The 27,448-nt window shown below is 35.8% G+C and overlaps 1 protein-coding gene and 1 pseudogene across 1 annotated transcript in view; one reads left to right on the top strand and one right to left on the bottom strand.

Moving 5' to 3' along the window:
• The window catches only part of DCC (DCC netrin 1 receptor), a 798,936-nt gene that overhangs the window by 503,645 nt on the left and 267,843 nt on the right, over nt 1-27,448 (bottom strand). The window lies entirely within an intron of this gene.
• On the top strand, nt 17,879-18,566 carry LOC130831331 (coiled-coil-helix-coiled-coil-helix domain-containing protein 2-like; annotated as a pseudogene).

The raw sequence follows: 27,448 nt of genomic DNA, 5'->3' as shown, positions 1-27,448 counted from the left end.
AAAGAGATAAACAGGTGACATATTTCTTTCTCTATAACACAGTTTTTAAAAAAGATTGTGTCCTTGGAGAGAACATAAATAAAATAAAAAAACAAATAAAGAAATGTCTTTGTATATTATAAAAGAAATGAAATGTTACATTAATGTCACAGGGCTATTGTTTATCTTCCTTTTTGCTTTAGTTTTCTCAATTTTGTTTATGAGTTCACATTAAAATAAAAATAATTAAATATCAATACCTCCATCTACCTTTTACAGCAGTTTAATGAATACCCACCATAGGCTCCTGCTGCGGAGGGGGAAACATCAGAGTCCCAAAGTCCTTGGATATTATCCAATTAACCCCACATGAATCTTATGACCAACCACTCTGAAAAGTCATCCTCTAAGCTGAGCTGGAACATCGCATATAATGAGAAAGTCATTGCCTAATAAGAAAGCTTATTCTAGTTATGAAAGTCTATAAATATTAAAAATATTTTTTTCTTCTATTAAACAGCAAATAAGTTACCTGCATCCTGTACTTTGTCTTAATTTGTTCCACCAAGAAAGACATAGTTTATAGTTTAATAGTCTCCAATATGGAAGCTATATATCATAAGATAGTTTTTGCCTACTTTATCTCTAATTCTCCAGTCTAAACATCCTCACTTATTTCAATTCTCTTTCAAATAGCAAGGTTTTAATTTCTATCCACTATCCTAGACAAAAAATTCTAGATATATTGTGGGGTAAAACATCTGAAAATTTGGCATCAGAGTCAAACATTAGAATCTTGTTCTGGAATAGTCATGACAAAATGAAGATTGGCATCTCCCTAGTATCAGGAACCTCCTGTGTACTAGTTGGCTGCAGCCCAAATGACATAACACCAGCCTTTAACAAATGGGTTGAACAGGGATGGGACAAGTTAAGAGCCCTGAAGAAAACAATCATTTTGATTGATATCAGTTTATCACATTTTCTTTTTGAGTTGTACTCAGGTACCATTAGATACTCATTCCATTAGCCCACTGTCCTCAATTTCTTCCTCGACAATAGCATGATAATATTTTTTAATCTCTAAAGAAACTTCAAGATTTTCCAGTCTAGTAACATCATTAAAATATGGCAGAAAACGAGTTTTAAATAGCTTGTTTTTCATGAACCCTCATCTGCTCCAAGTGATCCCTCAGTAAATATTTACACATCATTTATCTGATTATATCTTTACCACATGTTTTAACCAGACTAACACCAAACACCTATGTTTTAGGTTGAAGCGCTTCATCCTTTTGGGAAATCAAGGCATTTTTGAGAATCAACCTTGTCTGCAATATTTTAATTTTTAACTAAAGTTGGATATGTTTATATATTATGTCTATAAATAAAAATGTATTTAGAGAGGGGAAAATACAGATTTTCCTTACTTGTGAAGGTGGCAGATAAAAGAAGGGAGGTATGCGTGTGGAGTGGATTATTTTTCACATGCTAAGCTACAGCAAATTGTTAGTGTCATTAACTATGAAAGACAAGTTTGTATGTATTAAGAAATGACCACTGCAATCCCTTGACCCGTTGCTGATAAAAAATTTACATTTAACACATATATTTCACAAGGCTTAGGAATTTAAAATTGAATTGATAGAGTGTTGTTAATACTCAAAAGTTAATCAAAGGACTAGGAACCCATTAGAGACCAGTTATGATGGAATAGTCCTTGGTTTAGCTGCCAGAGACTATTGGGTCTCCTCTGCTGAGTTGAATTTCTATGTCCTATTCCCTGTGATTCAGTGGATGACACTTCTGTTCATCTTCCTCCCTCTTTATTACTTTGGTGAGCTCTCTGGCTCACTGGCAGTCTCCCTTGGCTAATGTATGTGAAAAGTATATGAAAACTCTTAAGAGCTATGCAAATCTAATACATTAACAGTAACCTCAGAGATTATCCTCACAGGATGATACTTTGGAATTTTAGAATAGAAATATCCTCCAGAGACTACAAAGGAGGTAAACAAGAGTCTAGATTGGTGGAGTTGCCTATACAAGGTTGCACCCAAAAAAATACAACGGATCCATTTCCCCTGATTTCCAAGAATTTACTTCCTACTAGGTTGATTTTCTTTTAAGTATCATTTATAAAACTCTTTAGAGCCAAATCATTCAAGAAAAATAAATTAGCCTATTTCCCTTGTTAAATATTATGTGTTCAGGGCAAAAATGAACAATTTTGCTCTCAGATTTTTTTTTTAAAGTCCATCTCCTCCATTCTAAATATATCTTTGCCCAATTCTCCACCTTCTCCCCAATCAAGTTATGAAGTTTTTGATTCTACTCATCTAATAATCAAAACATCTTTTAAAATGCATTCATTTGAATGAAAATTGACCCATAACATATGAGCACACATTTTAGAGGAAGTTAACAGGTTAGTAGATATAAAATAATTTCACTAACTAAATGACCAAGTGGAATTTGGGACATCTGTAGCAAGACAGTACAGGCTAAACCAGCCAAGTACAACCCTGGATTTCAGATTACACAGCAACTGTCAAATCAATTCACTCATAAGTAAGGCTTTTAAAGTGCCAGGCGCTATGCTAAGCTCTAGAGACGTTATTACCAGAATGCCTCATAAACTATATTATTCTTGTAACATCCATTTTAAAGATCAAAATATCAAAATGGACAAATAAGTTGCTGAAGTTCACTCAGATGGACAAATCACATTTCAAATAAAATTCTGACTAGCTCTGGAGTCCAGGTTTTTAACTTTGATGACATACTGCCCAAACCTGGAGTGCATTAGCTGGATTGTATCAAGAAACTTTTCTTTAGAAACAATCTAGTATTAAAGGTCAACCTAGTTGTAAGATTATATATCCTTGAAAAATCTTGAAATCATTTTTTCTCAAAGGATTTTTTGTGTTTATGTCAACGGTTTTGTTACAGACCAGTAAAAACTTCTGTACTCTTAAGTAGTATTCAGTATAATACATTAGTTATTATAAAACTAGAAAAAAAGAGATGAAAACACAGAGGAATTTACACCCATCAAGTGTGAGATTATAGTGGTATGTTGATAAATCCATTGCAACCAGCTCTCCAAAAATACCCAGGTTTATATTTATACAATTTCTATGTACAAATACAACCCTCACTGCCTATTTTAAAATTTCAGGGTGATGTTTTTTAAGACAAACTTGGGAAGAGACATGCATGGTCTGCTCTCATGAGCTGGAAAAGCTGATAATGTAAAGCTTTGTTTTGAACTGTTGAATCCTTTATGAAAATGCAAGGGTAAATTTTGAAGAAAATATTATATAATTACAAAATATAAACATTCTTTTGATTGTGCTTGCATAGGAGAGAAAAATCATTATTTTCTTATAATTGCAGCAATGTTTGCCTTTATAAAATGTTATAAATTCATTTTTACTCTGTTTCATTGATTTACATGTTCTTCATTTTGTTTTAACAAAAAGCAGAACTTTCTGAAAACTAGGATGTTGCAGTCATTGATGTGGTATTTAATGAGACAGGCCTCCAAGAACCTTTTTCATTATTTGTATTCAAAATTACATAATTGCTGGAAAATGTATATTTTTTCTTAGAATATAAAGATGAAAAATGAATTTTAGTATTTAAAAGATACTTCTCTATTTTTTATTAATGTTTTTCTTATATAAACTTTTAGTGCTTCTTAAGTAGCCTTAAGAATAAATGATATTCTTGCAGACAGGTTGTCTGAAAGGGAGATGATTTCTATAAAGCCCTCTTCCCTTAATTTTGATGAAGGAAATTAAATCTTAATATACAGTTTAAATTATTTATTTTTAACATTTACTTACTTATTCTTTAATTTATTAATATAAATTGTCTCCAGTTAAAGGAAAATATTGGGCTGAGTCATTTATTTCCTTGTCTAATTATTTAAAACAAAAAGGACTAAAGTTATTATTGTTTCACTTTTTTTTTATTCTCAGGATTTTCTAGTCACCAAATTTGAATTTCACAAATTAAGCTCAAGAGGGAAGAAAACTTATCAATAAATATTCAGTTTAAAAATGATTTTGCGGACTTCCCTGGCAGTCTAGTGGTCAAGACTCCGCTCTTCCACTGCAAGGGGTACGGGTTTGATCCCTAGTTGGGGAACTAAGATCCTACATGCCATGTGATGCGGCCAAAGGACAAAAGAAAAAAAAAGTTTTTTTTACAAATTTCAGCATAATAGAGTTGAGTAGTTCTACCAATAGTGAAAAAAAAAATCTGCATCCTAGTGACACATTCTCATATTTTCATCCATACTCTAGGCACTGTTCTAGTACCTTGCAATGATTAATTCTTAGTTCTTAGAAAAATCTCAGGAGGGAGATAGCATTACTATCAATTTAATGATAAGGAAAGTAAGATAGAGAGGTATAGCAACTTGCCCAAGTTCACAGAATTAATAAGTGGCAGGTCTGGGATAAAGCCCAAATATTATGACTCTAGAACTTATGTTCTTAACTTATCTTTTAATAAGAATATCTAATTTTAGGTTAATCTTTTAAAACGTCTATTAGTATAAACCTATACTTGGGATAAATGCTTTACAATTGTGTTTATTTTACTAAAATGATATTCTCAAATGTATGCATTACAATAGAGATTTTGAACTGAAAATGTACTAAAGTATGCTGAAATATATGAAGGTACATATAAAAAAGAGATTATTATTCCTATTAATATAACTAGGAAACAGCTGAAAAAATGTACCTTTCCCAATATTTTAATTGTGACAATTGCTGCAACAAAGTTTGGAAATTTTAGCCCAAAGATTCATATTCCATGCAGTTATATGTAGCTAGGTGAAACCAGGGCTTTTGAGTACAGTCCAGATAAAACCAAACATAACCAACATCCAACTGCTTGCTTTTCCCGAAACCCTAATTAAGGTTTTCCAGAATTGTGCAATATCCATCAAGTCATCCAAGTTTATTCTCCTTATCAGGCCAGGCTTCAAGGAGAATTAATGGAGAAGTGCTTTATTTCCCTCAATTACGGTAACACCTACAAGAACACGGTCTGATAAAAGCAATCAACTGAACTTCAAAATTAGTCAGTTTAGTCCAGTCCTGGGGAACGCTCCAATATATAACTTTCTAATCTTTTTCTCTATGAGAATTTTTTCTTCAAAGCATAGGCATGCAAGTTTATTTAGAATAGCAATTGTCTGCTCAGTCCTTCCTCTCAGAAGATGCTATCAGGGGAATAATATTTCAGTTTCCAGTGTGTCTGTCACCCTCACCTGACTTCCCAGCTCACCAGACACACAGCAGAACAAGACATAATAATAGTCATTAACAGATACATGTGATGCTCTCTGCACAACTATTCACTCACAACTCATTCACTTCAATCGCTTCATAGAAAAACCTTCCAATTCATGTCCTACATTACTGTGGTTTTGGCTTTAGAAGACTTTACAATTTTCAAAGGTTAAGGGAGCTCTTCCCGCAACAAGAGAAGAAAGCCACTGGGCTGAGTATCCCCTCCTTACCTCTTCAGAGCTGATGCTCACCATCTCCACCCTCTGCTCTGTGCCCCAGGAAGCTGACCTTTAGGGATTGTCTCAACAGACTGCCTTTCCCTCGGGCAACTTGAGGAAGCAGCAGGAGGCAGAAGGATGGGGCTAAGGCCAAGATGATTTTTCTCCGTGTTGCCTGGCTTCTAATGCACAGCCGGGCTGGTTATGCCGCTCTACCAAAATCTCTTGTCGGATGGCAATAACATGCTCCCTCCAGGTTGCATAACTTGACCCTCCCTTTAACCTCTGCTGGCCTTGAAGTGGGAATGAACTCAGCCCAGGGACTTTATACTCTCTCCTGTTTCCTAAGTGTTGCCCCTTCCCTTTAAGACAGCTCTTTTATTAAATTCTACCCAATTCCCAGCTAAGAGTGCTAGGGCCTTAACTTATCCATACCCTACTGATCTCATACCCTTATAACCAGATAGTCTGTTGTCCTGAAAATACTTTTAAACAAAGATGCAAGAAGACACAATTAAGGTATTTGTTACAGTTTTCTCTTTGCTTCAATAATTATTGGCAGGAGTCCATCCAAGGCTAATTAGATTGAAGTAATATTTACATTGAGGATTAAGAACTAATAAGGAGTGTGAAGCATATCACATTAATTAGGAATAGTATATGACCTTTTCCTCTTTGATTATTGCTAGTTCCAAATAACTTTCGGTACAAGTTCAATTTTAAAGAAAACCCCCAGAGACTTGGTCAATAAGATGCCTATTATTTGTATGAATATGCTAATTTAAGTGTTGGAAATTACATTGTGAATATTTAAACATAGTGATCCCCCCAAATTTATAATTTGTTAATATCTACTTTGTGCTACAATATGGTTCATCTTATATTTCTATTGATAAGAACTGAATTTTTAAAAGCTGAAATTACAACAGATGATCTTTGGTCAAATTCAAGTTTTATTTTGTTTTTGGTACATAACAAGCTCAGGCAGAATGAAATCCTAAAATATTTAGTCAGTTTTATTTATTTGAAGTTTTTGCACAAGAATATAAATGTCAGGCTTCTCTTGGAACATTAGGTTTGCAATACATTATCCACAACCCAATTAGGCAAACTGATTTAGAGCTAGGTAGTAGCTTAAGCAAAATGTGCACCTACTAAACTCCCACATCTCCCACCATTCCCTGTTTCTTACACATCTGATCTACTTTTAGTTTACGAGCATATGGCCACAATCTGTGTAATATGTGATTCCTAGTATCCAGGAAACTTTACTCTCGCTAATACCTTATTGAAAACCACACTCAGTAATTCCCTATGTCTAAACTAGGAGTCAGAAGAATCTCTTTTTTTGTAAAGGACCAGATAGTAAACATTTTAGGCTTTGTAGACCATACGGTCTCTGCTTTCTTGTTCTACCGCAAGCAGCAGTCATAGATAATACATAAACAAGTGGGCCTAGCTGTAATACAATAAAACTTTATTTTTAAAAATGAGTGGCGAGCTAAATTTGACCCACAGGTTGTAGTCTGCCAACACCTGGTTTAAGGAATCAGAGAATCTGTAATATAACTGTACAAATACTATAATGTGTTTTAAGATTTTCATTATAGATTTTATGTTTTATGAACAGGAAGGAGGAAGGCTTAAAGATAAAGGAGGTGGTGGAGCCCAGAATGAGGCTGATGAGAATATTAAGAGGGTGCAGATCCCAAAACCATAGAGATGACCAAGACTGCAAGTACAGATACATAAAATACTAAGTGTTCTAGAGGTTCCAACCCAGGGAAGGTAGAGACTCCAACGGCAGAGACTCCAACTTCTCTTCAATTTTAAAGATACAGAATTTTCTACCTCAGAACTTACTCTAAAGTCACAAAGCTAATTCCAATGTCTGCTGCAAAATTAGGACATGTTGACCCTTAAATGATCATGGACCATACAGGCAAAAGACAGAAATTTAGTCTTGACACTAGTTATAAAAACTGTACGCTCAAATGGATGTTGAAGAGGCAGTAACTATTATACTAGTTTTTTTCAAATTATATGTATCAGAATGTGTACACTTCCACTTTCCTGAGGCGGTGGGGGTGGTGATGAGCCCTAGTTTTTACCAGTGCCTACTAAGTTCATGGACCATTGCTCTATACATGCCTTGAATATCATCTGTGAAAGGGCAAGTTTAAGGTTAATAACTCTACCCAGTATCCAAAGATTTAGGATTTAGTATGGATATTGAGGAAATTCATAAACTTCTATGTTTGGCTATATCTGTTTTGAAATTACCATTTTAGTTAAAATAACAATTAGATAACTGGAGACAAAAACCACTGGGGAAAAATTCACTTTAGTGAAGACTGAAATAATGAGTAAGGCTTAAATTATGTGTTCCTTCAGAATAGCTAATGGAGTATTATTAATTTTAAATTTTACTGAAAATTATTGGTACAAAATCACATCTAAGTAAAAATACATATGCGTGCCATGAAGCATAATAGTAAAGTGAATATTTGTAAACTCTCCACCCATCTTAAAAAATAGAGCGTCACCACTATTGAATACCATATAGACTTTCATAAAATTTAAGTAAGAACTTATATAAATCATTTCCCAAAGTACTGCACTGTACACTGACATAAGATATACCTTTGGCTGAAGATGCCTATTTGGTAGCATCTCATAGAGGAAATTCCTATTAATCAGCAAACATACTTCAGTAGAAACCAGTTTACCATAAATAGTTGACTCAGTTTTTTAGTTGCTGATAAGCTCCAAATATTAAAGGAGAGATGTGAAAAATCTTTAGAAAACAGTTTATTGAATGATTGATTGATTGATTTTTTGCTGATTTCTTCTATAATTTGACACAGTTGCAGAACTCTGTGATTTTATAGCATTTTCCCTTGTAGTGTTTCTCTGGGCTCAGTAAACCAAGTATTCTGACTTGCATCATGCACTTAAGCAAAGAGAAGAATTAAGTCTTTTACTATACATCTTGTCCCCATTTTGGCAGGCCATGACTTTCAAAAATATGAGGTCACATATTTTACTTTCATTAATTCTAGTGGATAATACAGTGAAAATTCACATAGAGTTTTGCAATTTTTGTTCTTATTTAGAATCAAAGCATAATTATTAAAGTTATATAATCTGAAAGTTATATGCAAAGCAAGGATGAAGAGTTTCAAATGCAGCTTTTAAAATATCAGATCTACTTTCTCAAGGGCATGTCCTATTTTGCTCAGTTAGGGGTATAGCATTTTTATCAACGTTTTTAGTGTGAAATATTTGCCTTGCTGGCTGAATAGATTTAAACAGTAACTGCCAGGAAGAAATAGATTTATCTAAGGTAGTTTATAAAACATTTTAAGCTTTCCCACTTCACATACATACACACACACCCAAAACATGACTGTGACATAAGGGACATCTAAAGCCACCAGCAACTAAACACAATAAAGTGAAGGTTAAACTACATTAGAAAAATGTCAATAAGCTTGAGCTCAGGAAACTTTGAAATCGCATTTGTACCTAAGAGAGCCCAAGATTAATCACATTCATACAAACTAAATGTTGTTTAATTCAGCTAATGAATGAAGTTTATGTTTTTCCAAAAATCTCTTTGTTTTGACTAGCTGATAGATCAGAAAGATTCTTGTTTTTCCATCTTTGGGGCTTACTGTATATAATTTTATAAATGAACTGAAAATCATCTATGAATTAACATTGTTAAATTTCTTATCACCTATCATTTCTTGGAAATCAGGAAACATATAGAGAAAAAAATGTAGTGATACTCTAGAATCTGAGTGTAACTATTGGCATTTCTTCTCTCTTTTATCAAAATCCCAAAGGGATTTGAAAGGATGATGATTTTACATTTGAATTTTCCTTCCCTTTGTAGAGTATTAGTTATGTTCTAATTTTAATTATTCGGGAAAGAAAAAAAAAAGTATTTTAAATAAGATCTACAAGGTAATTTTTTTTTATTCCAGGGTGAATTTAATTAAATAGAGAACTCAACTCCTCTATAATACAGATGAAATCATACCTATTTCACCAGAAAATAGTTTGGGGGCCAACTTCACTTTGATTTCTCAAGTATCTTCTTTTAAACCTCAGATGCTTTTGCAGCACCTAAGAGATTCTTTTTAAAGATCTTCTTAGATATTTCCAAACTCAAATCTTTTCTCCAGAATCTGAGATGTTACCCTTTTTGTACAAGCCTATATGCATCTTCTGTTTATATTCCATAATGCTAATCTACTTCATTTAAAAGTAGATAAACATTCTACTTAAGGTATCTACATCTGAAGAGCATAAGTCATTACCCATATTTTTCAAATAACTGCCTCATCTTCAAATATATGCTTAAGAAATTGCAACGGTTGATCTACTAAAAAGCAAATGATTTGTCTCATTCATTACAATGGCCCAAATGTAGAGTGACTCACAATAGACCATCTGTTCTGGTCATGTAATCATTAAACTTGAAATAGTCAGTATAAAAATAGTATATTGTTAAGAACAGGGTCTCATTTGAAGACAAAATGCCTAGGTTCAAGGTGCAGCTCCAGAACTTACTAAGATCAAATAATAAGATGTATTTCATTAATGTTGCTATGAGGAGAAATTCATGTAATGGTACATGGTACAGTCTTGACATAGATAAGTAACTATCTATGATTATTTTATTGCAGTCATAAAGCCATTTTACCATTTTTTAAATACAGTAACTCAGGTACAGAGCTAGACACTGTAACCAGTAACGTCTGATTTGTAAACTGTTTCTTTTTCTCCCTATCATACGCAAAGTTTTTGAGCTTTGATAGAAAATTCTTAAGAAGGCCATGGATAAATGTTTTATAGAGAGCAAGGGTAGTCAGACTGAAGAGGAATTAGACTCAGGTTTTAAGGCCTTTATGTATTTTGTTTTAGTATAATCAATACTCATGAAAATATCCTATTTTTTTCCTATGTAACAACAATCAATAGTACCATGTTTCTTTTATTTCTCCAGGTATAATTTACATTTGGCAAAATGTACAAAGCTTAACTGCATAGCCTGATTAATAATTGTGTGTGTGTGTACACTCTACCAAAACCAAGATATAAAACACTTCCCTTCACCTAAACTTTCATTGTGCTCCTGTTTAATTAAAATCCTCCCCCCAGAGTTAACTTTTATTATGACTTCTATCACGAGCAATAGGCTTGCCTTTTCTAGAACTTTATATGAATAGATTCACATAGTATATGCCTCTTTTGTTTCTTTTTCTCAAAGCAATATATTTGAGATTTATTCACATCATACTGTATAATAGTTTGTGCATTCTTTTTATTGCTGTTCAGTATTCTATTGTTTGACTCTTACACAACTTGTTTATTTCTCTTCCTATTTTGGCACACTTGAGTTGTTTTCAGTTTTGCACTATTGTGAACAAAGTTTCTATGACTATCCTTCTATGAATCATTTTATGCACATACACACTCATGTCTCTTGCATATATACCTAGAAGTGGAATTGCTGGGCCATAAGGAAGGCATATGTTTTTGAAATTGTCAAATAGTTTTCCAAAGGGATAGTTTCATGTTTGCATTTCCACCAACAATGTAAGAGTAGACCAGCTGTTCTACATCCTTGTCAACACTCTGTATTGTCAGTCTTTCCAACTTAAGCATTCTGGTGGGTGTATAAGGGCATGCCATTGTTTTTCGCTTTGCATTTTGATGGCTAATTATGTTGAGCAGTTTTCCATAATTTTTTTTATCAAAGCGTCAGTGGAATCCAAATTTCTTTTACTTTTTAAGTAAGCTTTTAAAATGTATTATATAATTAAATCATATACTATAAGTATGTTTACATATGACATATATATAAGGTTGATCCTTGAAGAATATGGGTTTGAATTGTGCAGATCCACTTACGCATGATTTTTTTCCAATAAATACATACTACAGTACTATGCACTCTACAGTTGATTTAATCTATGATATGAAACTTCAGATATGGAACTGTGAAAAGAAGGAGCCAAAGAGAATCAACTGTAGGTTATTTATGTATTTTCAACTGCAAAGAGGATCAGCACCACTAACCCACATGTTGTTAAAGGCTCAAGTGTATATTCAGTATAAAGTGAATATATGATGTAGTCAAGGACTCAATAAATCTGTGTTATATAAGTCAATATGAAAAATATGATAAAAGGGTTGGAATCTCTTGGGAGAAAAAAATTAAGGGAAGGTCCATGAGCTTAATGAGTAGGAAGGGGGGATTTAAACCATTCATTAGCTGCACAATACCTTTAATTCAAATTAATCTGAGTTTTGCCCCAAACATATGCAATTAGAAAATGCATTCCTTCATCAAAAATGTTTTATATAGCAATTTCATCTCATTACAAGTTTTTCATTAATGTACTTTATCAATAAAATTTTCATTAAAAAACTTTTTTTTTAAGGCATTGATTTTTAACACTCTTTAGTTATGCAAGGCTTATTTTTGAGTTGAAGATATAACCTCTTGCAAAATTAGGAGATATAACCTTGGGAAATAAAATTAAAATACTGAATTTAGTTATAAGAGGAGGAAAATATGGTCAAAGCTGAAACCATATGGAAAATAGATTATGTTTTTAGAAAATGAGTATTTTAAGCATTGAAATACATGATAATAATGTTCAAAAATTAATTTAAAACAGAATTGTTTCTAAACAGAGGGATTTTAATTAGATGCAAGCATCTCTGAGTATCATAACACTGGCTTCTTTAAATTATGTGCAAACAATCAAAACAATGTATTGAACTGTTTCTCTATGAACAATTGACACATAAATTATTACTTACATACTCATATATGTTTTCAGTCAGATTATTAGTAAAATGAGTTTAGGGATTTTTTTTTAAAGGAATAGTTTCATCAACATATTTAATATGTGGCATTAATTTAATATTAATATGAGCCATTTAATTAAATTTACATTTTTAATATAAGTGCAACTATTTAATATCAGATTTAAACACACCCTGAGTGATAAATCAGGCTGGTTTTCTTTGAAGGTGGAAGAACTGCATTCTATTGTTGCTTAATAAATTTTCCCTTTTTAGTTTCATGACTAAATCATTTCATTAAAAAATCAAATGTGAATTACACATTAAAAACACCTTTAATTGTAATCTCTGCATTGCCCATTACTAAAAAATAATGTTTGACATATGTCAAAAGACAGAAATGTGATTTTGTACAATGATATTTCACTAAGATACAAATTCAGGGAATGTGGTTTTGTACAATGATATTTCACTAAGATAAAAATTCAGGGAAAATTATTCACAGCTCTTCAAAGTGTCCTCTAACTCCTTTTCTTAAAAATTAATATAAAGGTTAATTTGAAGTTTAAAACTTCTAGGTATTTCTCTACCCATGAATATATCTCTCTTTCTTTCAATATTGAATCTGACACATTCTCTAGAATAAGCAATGGATTATATTTGACAAAGGAGTTTGACTTAAAGTGATAACTGAAAATGCAAATAAACGTTGGGTGTGTTTCAAACTTGGTGAAATTAATTCTGCTGACTAATGACATAGATAAGAAAGAAAAATAATGCATTACATTCTATTCGGATATCTAATAGCCGAAGCAATTTTAGATTAGATTAATTAGAAGAGTGTGGGCATCTTAATTATATCACTGTAGAAACAAAGCAGTATCAACCTACTATTTTCAATGATGACAGCAGATCAAATTAGACAGGGTATTTTGCTTCAGAAAATTTATACAAACAGATCATGGCATGAAAGAAGTGTGGGGATAAATTAGATCATTGCAAAGATTAATTGCAACATTAACTAAACTAAACAAAACCAGTCTGAGGCAAGATCACATGAGTGAGTCTAATCAATTTTGAGTGAATTTAAAGTAGTAATATTTGATAGATTTGATTTTAAAAACGTATGTCACATGTACTTTCCAAGAGTTACTCCTGCTGCTTCATTGTCTCTACCTAGAGAAGTCACTGGGGGTTCAACTATAAAACTCAAGACATGATTAGACCCACGACAATATCACTGACTCTGAAAGCCAGTAATGTAGATGATTTCAATTGAGTTAGCCTATAGGTGAAGGATATTGGGAAGTTAAAACTTTTAAAGCTGGGTGTCCAATTCAGAACATAAAATATATGACTGTTTTTTATTTTTTATTTTTATTTTTTAGACATACTTTTTTAATACAAAACTTACAAGAAGTTACATTAATAAAACAGTGTGGTACTGGCATAAAGGATAGATGTATTTTAAGAGCTAAAACTAAAATTCTTAGAAGAAAACATGATCTTGAATTTGGCTATGATTTCTTATTTTTTTTTAAGCTCTTTATTGGAATATAATTGCTTTACACTTTTGTACCAGCTTTTCAGGTACACCAAAGTGAATCAGCTGTATTTATACATACATCTCCAGGAAAATTGCCTGAAAAAGAATTCAGAGGAAGGATAGTAAAGATGATCCAAAATCTTGATAAAAAAATAGAGAAAATACAAAAAACAGTTAATAAGGTCTCAGAAGAACTGAAGAGCAAACAAACAGTAATGAATAACAAAATAACCAACATAAAAAATACTCTAGATGGTATAAACAACAGAAAAACTGAGGGAGAAGAACGAATAACTGAGCTGGAAGATAGAATGGGGGAAATAACTGCTACAGAGCAAGAAAGAGAAAAAAAATAAAAAGAATGGAAGACAATCTTGGAGACCTTGGTGACAACATTAAGTGCACCAACATTAGAATTATAGGTATGCCAGAAGAAGAAGAAGAAAAAAAGAGAGGGTCTGAGAAAATATTTGAAGAGGTTATAGTGGAAAACTTCCCCAACATGGGAAAGGAGATAATTAATCAAGTCCAAGAAGCACAGAGAGGGCCCATACAGGATAAACCCAAGGAGAAATACACCAAGGCACATATTAATCAAACTAATGAAAGTTAAACACAAAGAAAAAATATTAAAAGCAGCAAGAGAAAAGCAACAAATAACATATAAGGGAAAACCCATAAGGATAACAGCGGATCTTTCTGCAGAAACTCTGCAGGCCAAAAGGGAATGGCAGGATATACTGAAAGTCCTGAAAGAGAGAAACCTACAGCCAAGAATACTCTACCCAGCAAGAATCTCATTCAGATTTGAGGGAGAAATCAAAAGCTTTACAGACAAGCACAAGTTAAGAGAATTCAGCACCACCAAACCAGTCTTACAACCATTGCTTAAGGAACTTTTCTAAGCACAAAACACAAGAGAAGGAAAACACCTACTAAAACAAACCCAAAACAATTAAGAAAATAGTAATAGGAACACACATGTCAATAATCACCTGAAATGTAAATGGATTAAATGCTCCAACCAAAAGACACAGACTGGCTGAATGGATACAAAAACAAGACCCTTCTATATGCTGCCTACAAGAAACCCACTGCAGACCAAGGGACACATATAGACCAAAAGTAAAGGGATGGAAAAAGATATTCCATGTAAATGGAAGTCAAAAGAAAGCTGGAGTAGGAATACTCATATCAGACAAAGTAGACTTTAAAAACTTTTACAAGAGACAAGGAAGGACACTACATAATGATCAAGGGATCCATCCAAGAAGAACATATAACAATTCTATGTATCTATGCACCCAACAGAGGAGCACCCCAGTACATAAGGCAAATGCTAACAGCTATAAAAGGGGAAATCAACAGTAACAGAATAATAGTAGGAGACTTTAACATTCCACTTACAACAATAGACAGATCATCCAAACAGAAAATAAATAAGGATATACAAGCTTTAAATGACACATTAGACCATCTCAACTTAATTGATATTTATAGGACATTCTATCCAAAAATGACAGAATACACTTTCTTCTGATGTACACACTGAACAGTCTCCAGGATAGATAACATCTTGGGTCACAAATCAAGCCTTGGTAAAATCAAGAAAATTGAAATCATCTCAAGCATCTTCTCAGACCACAACGCCATGAAGACTAGATATCAATTACAGGAAAAAAAAAAAACTGTAAAAAATACAACTGCATCAAGGCTAAACAATATGCTATTAAACAACCAAGAAATCACTGAAGAAATCAAAGAGGAAATCAAAAAATATCTAGAAACAAATGACAGTGAAAACACAACAACTCAAAACCTATAGGAGGCAGCAAAAGCAGTTCTAAGAGGGAAGTTTATAGCAATACAGTCCTACCTCAAGAAACAAGAAAAATATCGAATAAACAACTTAACCTTACACCTAAAACAATTAGAGAAAGAAGAACAAAAAAAAACCCCAAAGTGAGCAGAATGAAAGAAACCATAAAGATCAGATCAGAAATAAATGAAAAAGAAAGGAAGGAAACAATAGCAAAGATCAATGAAACTAAAAGCTGGTTCTTTGAGAAGATAAACAAAACTGATAAACCATTAGCCAGACTCATCAGGAAAAAAAGGGAGAAGATGCAAATCAACAGGATTAGAAATGAAAAAGGAGAAGTAACAATGGACACCTCAGAAATACAAAAAATCACAAGAGATTACTACAAGCAACTATATGCCAATAAATTGGATAACCTGGAAGAAATGGATACATTCTTAGAAATGTACAATCTTCAAAGACTGAAACAAGAAGAAAAAGAAAATATGAACAGACCAATCACAAGTATGGAAATTGAGACGGTGATTAAAAATCTCCCAACAAACAAAAGCCCAGGGCCAGATGGATTCACGGGCGAATTCTATCAAACATTTAGAGAAGAGCTAACACCTATCCTTCTCAAACTCTTCCAAAATATAGCAGAAGAAGGAACACTCCCAAACTCATTCTACGTGGCCACCATCACCCTGATACCAAAACCAGGCAAAGATGTCTCAAAATAAGATAATTACAGGCCAATATCACTGATGAATATGATGCAAAAATCTTCAACAAAATACTAGCTAACAGAATCCAACAGAACATTAAAAAGATCATATACCATGATCAAGTGGGGTTTATCCCTGGAATGGAAGGATTCTTCAATATACACAAATCAATCAATGTGATACACCATATTAACAAATTGAAGGATAAAAACCCTATAATCATCTCCATAGATGCAGGAAAAGCTTTTGACAAAATTCAACATCCATCTATGATAAAAACTCTCCAGAAAATGGGCATAGAAGGAAATTACCTCAACATAATAAAAGCCATATATGAGAAACCAAAAGCCAACATTGTTCTAAATGGTGAAAAACTGAAAGCATTCCCTCTAAGAACAGGAACAAGACAAGGGTGCCCACTCTCCCCATTATTATTCAACATTGTTTTAGAATTTTTAGCCACAGCAATCAGAGAAGAAAATGAAATAAAAGGAATCCACATTGGAAAAGAAGTAAAATTGTTATTCTTTGCAGACAACATGATATTATACATAGAAAACCCTAAAGACTCTACCAGAAAACTGCTAGCACTAATCGATGAATTTAGTAAAGTAGCAGGATACAAAATTAATGGGCAGAAACCTCTTGCATTCCTATACACTAACAATGAAAGAGCAGAAAGAAAAATTAAGGAAACTCTCCTGTTTACCATTGCAACAAAAATAATAAAATACCTAGGAATAAACCTGCCTAAGGAGGCAAAATACCTGTATGCGGAAAACTAGAAAACGCTGATGAAAGAAATCAAAGACGATGCAAACAAATGGAGATACATACCATGTTCTTGCATTGGAAGAATCAACACTGTGAAAAAGACTGTGCTGCCCAAAGCAATTTACAGATTCAACGCAATCTCTATCAAGTTACCGACGGCATTTTTCACAGAGCTAGAACAAGAAATCTTACGATCTGTATGGAAATGCAAAAGACTCCGAATAGCCAAAGCAATCTTGAGAAGGAAAGATGGAGTTGGTGGAATTAGGCTTCCTGACTTCAAACTATTCTACAAGGCCACAGTGATCAAGGCAGTATGCTACTGGCACAAAAACAGAAAGGAAGATCAATGGAACAGAATAGAGCACCCAGAGGGAAACCCAAGCACACACGGGCACCTTATCTTTGACAAAGAGAAAGGAATATACAATGGAAAAAAAACAGCCTCTTCAATAAGTGGTGCTGGGAAAATTGGACAGCAACATGCAAAAGAATGAAATTAGAACACTTCCTAACACCACACACAGAAATAAACTCCAAATGGATTAAAGACCTACATGTAAGGCCAGACACTATAAAACTCCTAGAGGAACACATAGGCAGAACACTCTATGACATCCATCAAAGCAAGATCCTTTCAGGGTCTCCTCCGAGTCTCGGTTGGCTAGGCGCCGCTTTGCCGCGCAGTTAAGATGCCTTGTGGAAGCTGAAGCCGCAGTTCCGGCGTGGCCCCTCCAGCCAGCCGGGCACCTCAGATGAGAGCTGCGCCCAGGCCAGCGCCCACCACTCAGCCCCCAGCAGCGGCTCCATCGTCTGCTGTTGGCTCCCCTGCTGCTGCTCCCCGGCAGCCAGGTCTGATGGCCCAGATGGCAACCACTGCAGCTGGCGTGGCTGTGGGTTCTGCCGTCGGCCACACCCTGGGTCATGCCATCACTGGGGGCTTCAGTGGAGGAAGTAATGCTGAGTCCTCAAGGCCCGACATCACTTACCAGGAGCCTCAGGGAACCCACCCGGCATAGCAGCAGCAGAATGGCCCATGCTTTTTTGAGGTGAAACAGTTTTTGGAGTGTGCCCAGACCCAGGGTGACCTTAAGCTTTGTGAGGGTTTCAGCGAGGTGCTGAAACAATGCAGATTGGCAAACGGATTAACTTAATGAAGAAGTCCCGATTGAAGGCATGAAAAATCAGCTCTTGTGACCACGTTTATTTAGGGTTAAAAGTATAATTGATAGTGAAGATATAAAGTGTGAAACCACCAGTTAAATGTCTCCTCAATCATTAATAGTTTTTGTGCTTCAGGACTGCAGTGGAAGAGGGTGTTCTCACCATATATAAGCTCATTGAGATGGTATTGAGTTGGGGCTGGGCAGATGTTTGTGTGGCCTCTTAAGCATGCTTTTCTGATGTTATTGTTTGTGAATTAATTAGAATAAAGTGATTTTCTTTCAAAAAAAAAAAAAGCAAGATCCTTTTTGACCCACCTCCTAGAATAATGGAAATAAAATCAAGAATAAACAAATGGGACCTAATGAAACTTAAAAGCTTTTGCACAGCGAAAGAAACCATAAACAACACAAGAAGGCAACCCTCAGAATGGGAGAAAATACTTGCCAACAAAGCAATGGACAAAGGATTAATCTCCAAAATATACAAGCACCTTGTGCAGCTTAATACCACAAAAGCAAACAACCCAATCCACAAATGGACGAAAGACCTAAATAGACATTTCTCCAAAGAAGACATACGGATGGCCAACAGACACATGAAAAGATGCTCAACATCACTCATCATTAGAGAAATGCAAGCCAAAAGCCCCAGTGAGGTAGCACCTCACACTGGTCAGAATGGCCATCATCAAAAAATCTAGAAACTATAAATCTTGGAGAGAGTGTGGAGAAAAGGGAAGTCTCCTGCACTGTTGGTGGGAATGTAAGTTGGTATAGCCACTATGGAAAACAGTTTGGAGGTTCCTTAAAAAACTAAAAATGGAACTGCCATATGATGCAGTAATCCCACTACTGGGCATATACCCAGAGAAGACCATAATCCAAAAAGAAACATGTACCATAATGTTCATTGCAGCACTACTTACAATAGCCAGGACATGGAAGCAACCTAAATGCCCATCAACAGATGAATGGGTAAAGAAGATGTGGCACATACAGTGGAATGTTACTCAGCCATAAAAAGGAATGAAATGGAGCTATATATAATGAGGTGGACAGACCTAGAGTCTGTCATACACAGTGAAGTAAGCCAGAAAGAGTAAAGCAAATACTGTATGCTAACTCATATATATGGAATCTTAAAAAAAAAAAAAAAAAAAAGGTAATCATGAACCCAGTGACAGGGCAAGAATAAGGATGCAGATGCAGAGAATGGACTGGAGGACACGGGGTTGGGAGGGCAGGGGGCGAAGGGGACGCTGGGACGAAGTGAGAGCATAGCACAGGCATATATACACTACCTGCTGTAAAAAAATAGCTAGTGGGAAACTGCTGTATAACAAAGGGAGATTAATTGAATGATGGTTGATACCTTAGAGGGCCAGGACAGGGAGAGTGGGAGGGGGTCATGGGTGTGAGTGGATTTGGGGATATATGTATAAATACAGCTGATTCACTTTGGTGTACCTGAAAAGCTGGTACAAAAATGTAAAGCAATTATATTCCAATAGAGTTTAAAAAAAAAAGAAAGAAAAAATATATTATAAAATGTATAAATCCCTTAGGTCTAAGTTCGTAATCAATTAAAAAAAAAAAAGCTGAAATTAACCCCGGAATGGACCAGATCTATAGAATTAATAATAATATTTCTGTTTCCTTGGGTTCTCAGCTGTAAGTGTTCTTCTACCTGCCTTGGGCTTTTTGTGTTACTCTGCGACCAGCAGAGCTTCTTTTATTGTTCATATGTGAGTGCTGGTGTGTGGGGAGAGAGAGGGTACAATAGTGGCTCCTTCCCCTGGGAGTGAGTGAGCAGTGGCGCCCTGCCTGGGTTGTAGCAGCTCAGGTGACTTGGGTGGTGCCTGTTGCAGAGGGACCCCGGCAGCCCAGGTGTAAACAGAATGTTTCCAGAGCTGGGCTGCTGTGCGGACTCTTGGCTATCAGCTTCAGGCACTCTAGGCCAGCCCTGCCCGGGGGACTCTGTTATCCTTGAGTGGGTGAGCCAGGCCCAGAGGGAGCCTTCCTTTGTCCATCACAGGCTCTGAGAGAGAAGCTACACCCGCGGCTCCTCCCCTCTGCTTGTGAGTCAGCAGTATCAAGCCACCGCCATGGCCGCCCAGCTTTCTGCGGTTGGCATTCTCCGCTGCAGATTTCTTCCCTCCTGTCCTCTCAGTCTGTCTCCCCATTGCCAACAATGTTTCTCACCCTGAACCAGTTCTCTGGTTCCCAAGTTCCAGCTCCCAGACCCCCCGTTCAGCTGTGAACTGACCTCTCATTCCGGACATGCTGAGCCACGGTGCCAACCCTCCGTGTGTTTCTCACTCTTTCCGGTCTGCCACAGCTCAGCCGCTTCACCCTCTTTGAACAATCCCAAATGCCTCCCTTCTGACCCAGGGAAATTCCACATTGGAGAAGGGGTTACCCCATCAGATGAGGGACATTTCCCTGAATTTGACAATCTCCTCGCTTTTTCAGATCCCCCCACCCCAGGGTGTGGGACCTGTCCCTTTTCTTTCTTTTCCTCCTCTTTCTCCTTTTTTTCCTTTTTTCCCTCTGTCCTACCCAGTTATGTCAGGATCTTTGCAGTCCTTTCTGGTGTCCAAAGTTGTCTGCTGGTGTTCAGCTGGTTCTCTGTGGCAATTATTGCATCTTTTGATGTGTTCCTGATGCATCTGTCGAGAGGGATGCATTCCACGTCCTTCTACTTTGTGGCCATCTTTTCCATTTTTCACTGCTTTTTAAAATTTCCATATGATTGAACCAGAAACTTTAAATAACCTAACTAACCCTAACTAAACTAAATGTCAAAACCTAACCAAATGCCAAGAAATTTTGATTTTCTCTTCTTACTATTAAATATGAAGAGCAGACTTACTCTACTAACCAAGACCTATACAATGGATAAATGTTCATAGGTATAAATATCTAACATATTTTTTTTTAAAGTCATCTAATTGCAAGGTCTGAATTCAGAGTTTTATTATTATCATTTTTTTTATCTTGACTTTCTCTCTTATTCGCTTTTACCTTAAATCTGGAACCACTATTTCCCTAGCTACACAATCAATGTAACAAATAGATTGTTTTGGTGTCTTATGGATACCAATGCACAGATAGCCAGTCCCAACCCTTCAATGGTAATATCAGGGACATTTTCCTATAGTGACCAAGGATTCTCAACTTTGAGGAATATCTCTGATTTCTTGGGGACACGGGTTTGAGCCCTGCTCTGGGAAGATTCCACATGCCATGGAGCAACTAAGCCCGTGCACCACAACTATTGAGCTTGTGCTCTAGAGCCTGTGAGCCACAACTATTGAGCCCATGTGCCACAACTACTGAAGCCCATGCGCCTAGGGCCCGTGCTCCATAACAAGAGAAGCCACTGCAATGAGGAGCTTGCGCACCACAATGAAGAGTAGCCCCTGCTCGCAGCAACTAGAGAAACCCTGTGTGCAGCAATGAAGACCCAACGCAGCCAATAAACAAATAAAATAAATTTATTAAAACAATTAGTTTAAAGAATCACAGTCTAATAATAATAATATATATTTTTATAGAGTATCTTTTAGCTTCTTGTATTTGTTTTTCAGGCTGAGTTCTAAATCAGTAAAAATGACATTATGCTTTGCTATATGGGCTCAGAAATATGATCAGTTAAGACAGAGTAATTCCTCTTAGCACCCACGAATAATGTGAAGTAATAGAAATCCAGAGGGGGAAGGGGATTACTAATGAGGGCTATAATATTCTATTCCCATTATCCTAACTTACATGTTCTGATCTAATCCTTTCAGGTCTGTTACAACTCCTTCTTTAATACAATCCTGAATTTGAAGGTTATAAATGTGGGGTGTGAGTTCTCATATACAGCACTTATTACAATCATTACTTCTGGCATTATTGATGTAAGCAGACACTCATTTGTAACCTGTTTATTTAAGAGTCACCAGTGTTATTTGGTATTTCTTTTACTTTCTGCCTATATTAAAGTTAGTACCGTTTCTTCTGGAGTTAGTAATGTTTATTGAGAAATTTCTTCTAAATTTATACACTACAGTTTTGTTCATAATAGCTATTAAGTAAACTATATTCATCTATCTATTTACAAATATTTATTGAGTAATAACGGCATATTCCAGAAACATGGACAATGCTAGTGAAATGGCTGACTTAGAAAAACATTACATAGCTTTAAAATATTTTATATCTATGCAATAAGTTTATTACCAATTTAAGTAATATGGACATTTTTTAAATCCTGAGAATTCACTTATCACTAAATTAAAGTTGTTGTTTCAAGTACTCATTAGACTGAACAGGTAAAACTTCTAATTATTCTCTCCATAGGACATATTCTCTTTTGAAAATAGATAAATACTACCAGACAGAAGCATATACTGGAGCAATGGAAACAGTTAAAGGTTTTAGTTTCCAAACCACTTCTCTGGAAGCAAATTAAGTAGAAATTACTGTGATATCAACAGAAGTGTAATTAAGCAGAATAGATACTAATGATCATTGGTAAAAAGTGTTCACGAGTCAGCGGAATAACTAAGCTAAGTAAAGGGCTAGCTATCAATAAACATGAAAGTGTGGTTTAAGTCAATTGAATGTAATGGATGCACAGAATAACCTTAAACAGGGAATTCAAAGCACATTGCAAAAAAGTTAATATTTATTATGGCTTGATTTTTGGGTGAGGACTCGTTTAACATTTCTGTATATGTGATTCAGAGGCATTTTAAAATAACATAATGCAAAAATTCTGGTGCTACTTCATATTTTCATTCTTGGAACAGTAAAATCACTCATCTTTACATAATATATCTTTAGAACTGAGGGGCTTACTGGTCAAAATCACCAACACTTCAATTAGCAAAAAGGTTTCTAGATTAGAAAAACTGAATGGGAATAGCTTTAAATAAGTCATGAGCTCCCCAGTTGGCCATGGTCCCCAACATTCACTATTATATAACACTGGGCCATTTATGTTAATATTCATGTTAATCTCCTAGTTCCATAGACATATACACTTGCAACTTCTAGGCTTAAAATTTGCTATATTGAGATCAAATAATTACTGTACTTCTAATATATATGATATTTATTTATACTATATAAAATTTAACTTTATATTTACTTATATATAATTTCCTTTATAACATTTTATAAATTTTATTTATATCATTTATATTTATATATTCACAAAAGATTATGGGGGTTTAGTTTCTATTCTCAAGCTTCTAACTTGCCTCTGGGACTCAGCATATTTTAGTTAAAACTTAAGAATTGATCTTGATTCCAAATTAGTTTTCTTTCTCTCATAAACACTGTTGCTACCTCAGCTCTTATTTAGTTCCAGACAATATATTCTGATGAATTTCTTCTATAACTTGTCTGTTTTTGCCAAGTAATGGGGCTCTCCATAGAGCTGGCAGTTCAAAGGAAACTAATTCTATTTGGAGTCTGATTGCTCATTTAATTGGCTGACACCCATGTCCAAACTTACCATAAATTTATTACTTAATTTATCCTTGTCAACTTGAGTTTCTCTACATGTAACCACATCTCCTTTAGTTATCATAGCTGTTATAATTCAACTTCAGTGCCTCTTCAACAGTGGCTAGAAAGTTAAATTCCATAATGCCAGATGCAACTAATTTTGTTCTGTGTTTGAATCCTGGAGTACATCCAAACAACTTAATCAGTTGCTTCACTTCAGATAAGGATATTTTTATTGTTTTTGTTTGTTGTTGTTGTTTTTATAGCTCTTTGGCATTCCCACAATCCTGCCCATCACTTGCTTCAAATCAGCCTATGGTGATTACATTTCAGTTAATGCACCATTTATAATGATATATCACATGCAGTAAAGCAATCTCTTTGGAATCCATTGTCATTAGCATTTGTAGGAAAAGGAGGTTGCAAAACATCATGGCCTTGTCGTACCCTGTTGGAAGTGGATCAGCTGCCAGATATTTATTGACAGGTCTCAAGACTTAGGTGCTCTGTGCACTAGAACTGACAAGGTCAGAGCAGCTTGTAGGTAATACTGAAACTAATTCAAAGAGCTGTGCTTACATGATGGTGTGACATCAGTTTATGCGTTCTGCCAGGCTAATATAAATGACCAACCTCTATAAAAGTCAAAGCTAACAATGTACCATGGCATAGTTTCATTTTATCAAATTATTATCAATATCATCAGTTTTGCACTCACATGCAATTCTTGAATTCTGCAGCTTGGTCTTGGAGGTCAATATGCATATTTACCTCTAAGTTTATGCTTCCTTATGGAATATTTTGATTATAAAAATGTATCTCCAGGATATCATCAAGATGGCAACATAGGTCATTCCCCACTTCAGTCCCCATCACAAGAAAACCAACTAGCAACCATCCATAGACAAGACATTTGTGAAAAATCTGAGAACCCAGTGGTGAGGCTGAAGCACTCCTCATCCTGGACGGTAGAGGCTGAGAAGGATCAGATTAGAAGGTAAGAGAAGCAGCTACACTCTGACTGAATCGCCCTTCCTCCAGGCTAGTGCAATGTCACACAGAAAAAGCCCTTCTGGGCCTATGGTTTCTTCAGGTGAAATAAGAAAAGAGAGCCCAATGTGGATATCCGGTTCCCTAGCAATGCAGGATGCTTCCTGGGAAGCCTGGTTGGGTCTCACCTCAAGTGGATCACCAGAGGAATCTAGAGGGCTCAAGGACTGAGTGTCAGGTAGAGACAGAGAAGGAGGCTAGGACTTTCAGCAACCCAGTACTCATATCTTGGCAGACTGCATTCCTGCTTTGCAGAAGCACCTGAGCTGAGACCCCAGCCAGAGAATATGCCCATCTGCAGAGCTTATCCGTATTTGGCTAGGGAGCTCAGTTGGCAGTTCTGCCTAATTTGGATTCCCAGCCAATGAGATATGTTATATATCCATGCCTGGGCAGGAGAGCAAATCCCAGCCCCTCCTAACTGCTGAGTATAGCTTCTGGTAACCCACAGCCAAGAAGACCAGACAGAGAACACTGGCTGCCATGGAGCCCATCCCGCACCCCACCTTGGGCAGGGAGCCACACCAGCAGCCTTGCCAACTGTTAAGTATAGCCTCAGGCCCTGAGTAACCAGGGAGCCTGATTAGAGACCCTGGGCAGCTTAGGAGCCTATTGTCTAGCCCTGCAGCAGAGCCCTGCCCAATTGCTGAACATAGCCTGTGACCTCGCCCGGACATGGAGCTATTTCAGTGACTCCTGCCAGCTACAGAGCATAGCCTGTAGCCCTACCTGGGAAGGGAGCCCTGACAGCACCCCTGCCTGACCCCAGAGCACAATCTTTGGCCTCAACTAACTGCAGGGTACAGCTGAAGGTCTCTCCTGAAAAGAGAGTCTGGCCATTGACCTTGTCCAGCAGCGGAGCACAGCCAGAAGCCTACCTGATCACAAAGTCCAGCCTGTGGCCTTGACCAACTTTTAACATAGCCTACAGCCCCACCTGATCACAGAGCATAGTCTGAGGCCCCATCAGACAAAAAGCCCTGCCTGTGGGACCACCTGAACATGGAATGCAGCCAGAGGTACCATCCTGTTGGAGAGCAGAGCCTGAGACTCACCCAGCTAAGAGCAATTGGGGAGCCCAGATCATTGCCCTGCTCAATCAGGGAGTCCAACAAGTGGCATCACACTGCCAGGGAACACAGCTGTGACCTCACCTGACAGGAGGTGATTGCAGAGCCCAGAGTGACAGCAAAAAGATAAAAAACCCAATTAAAAAATGGGCAAAGAACCTGAACAGACATTTTTCCATAGAAGATATCAAATGGCCAACAGGTTTACAGAAAGGGGCTAACATCAGGGGAATGCAAATCAAAACCACAATGTGTTATCATTTCAAACCTGTTGGAATGGTTACTATGAAAAAGATGAGAGATACCAAGTGCTGATGAGATGTGAAGAAAAGGGAACCTTTGTTCATTGTCAATGGGAATATAATTGGTGCAGTCACTATGGGAAACAGTACGGAGGTTCCTCGCAAAATTTAAAACAGAACTACCATATGAGCCAACAACTCTATTTCTGGGAATATATCTGAAGAAAATGAAATCACTATCTTGAAGAGGTATCTATAACCCATGTGCATTGTGGCATTATTTACAATAGCCAACACATAAAAACAACCCAAGGTTCCATCAATGAATGCATGGATAAAGAAAATGTATACACACACACACACACACACACACATAGCTCAAAATATTATTCCATCACATAAAAGGAGGAAACCCTCCCATTTGTGACAACATGGATGAACTGCGAGAGCATTATTCTAAATGAAATAAACCAGACAGTGGAAGACATATAGTATGGTCTTACTTACATGTGGATTGTAAAAAAAACAATCTCAGAAACAGAGAGCATATGGGGGTGGGGTTAAGGGGGACAAAGGGTACAAACTTCCAGTTTTAAGATGTATACAGTTTAGGGATATAATGAACTGTATGGTGACATAGTTAACAATACTGTATTGTATATTTGAAAGTTGCCAAGAAAGTAAATCTTAAAAAGATCTCATCACAAAAAATAAATAAAGATTGTAACTATGTCAGATAGATGGATAGGTTAACAACCTAACTGTGGTGATCATTTGCAATATATACATATATCAAATCATTACACTGTCTAGATTAAATTTATATAACGTTATATGTTAAATTACATCTTAAAGTTGGCAAAAAAGAAAAATAATTTTTTAAACGTGTATCCAAAATCATTTCTCTTTTGCCGATTCTTCCATTTTTGCCATCATTTTTCATCTTCCTAGATTGCATTTTTAATGGTTAAAATACATACTCTTACCTTATACTTAGCATTAAAACCCAGAAGGCAGGGACTGATTTGAGATGAGGATTGCCATGCTTAAGAATTAATCAATCTATATAGAAGACACCTGATTGGACACTTTAAGTATTGTTCATATCATTTACAAATTTCACTTTGGAAAGTTGAGTAGACAATTCCACTTGTTTATCATGAGACATACAACCAGTTTGGCTTTTTGTTGCTCTTTGTATCAGTAAAAGTATTTGGATGTCCACATAAGAA

Source organism: Hippopotamus amphibius, chromosome 11, assembly GCF_030028045.1.
Source record: "Hippopotamus amphibius kiboko isolate mHipAmp2 chromosome 11, mHipAmp2.hap2, whole genome shotgun sequence".
NCBI classification, from domain to species: domain Eukaryota; kingdom Metazoa; phylum Chordata; class Mammalia; order Artiodactyla; family Hippopotamidae; genus Hippopotamus; species Hippopotamus amphibius.
The sequence above is the reverse complement of the archived record's forward strand: the minus strand, read 5'-3'. Positions and strand labels throughout refer to the sequence as shown.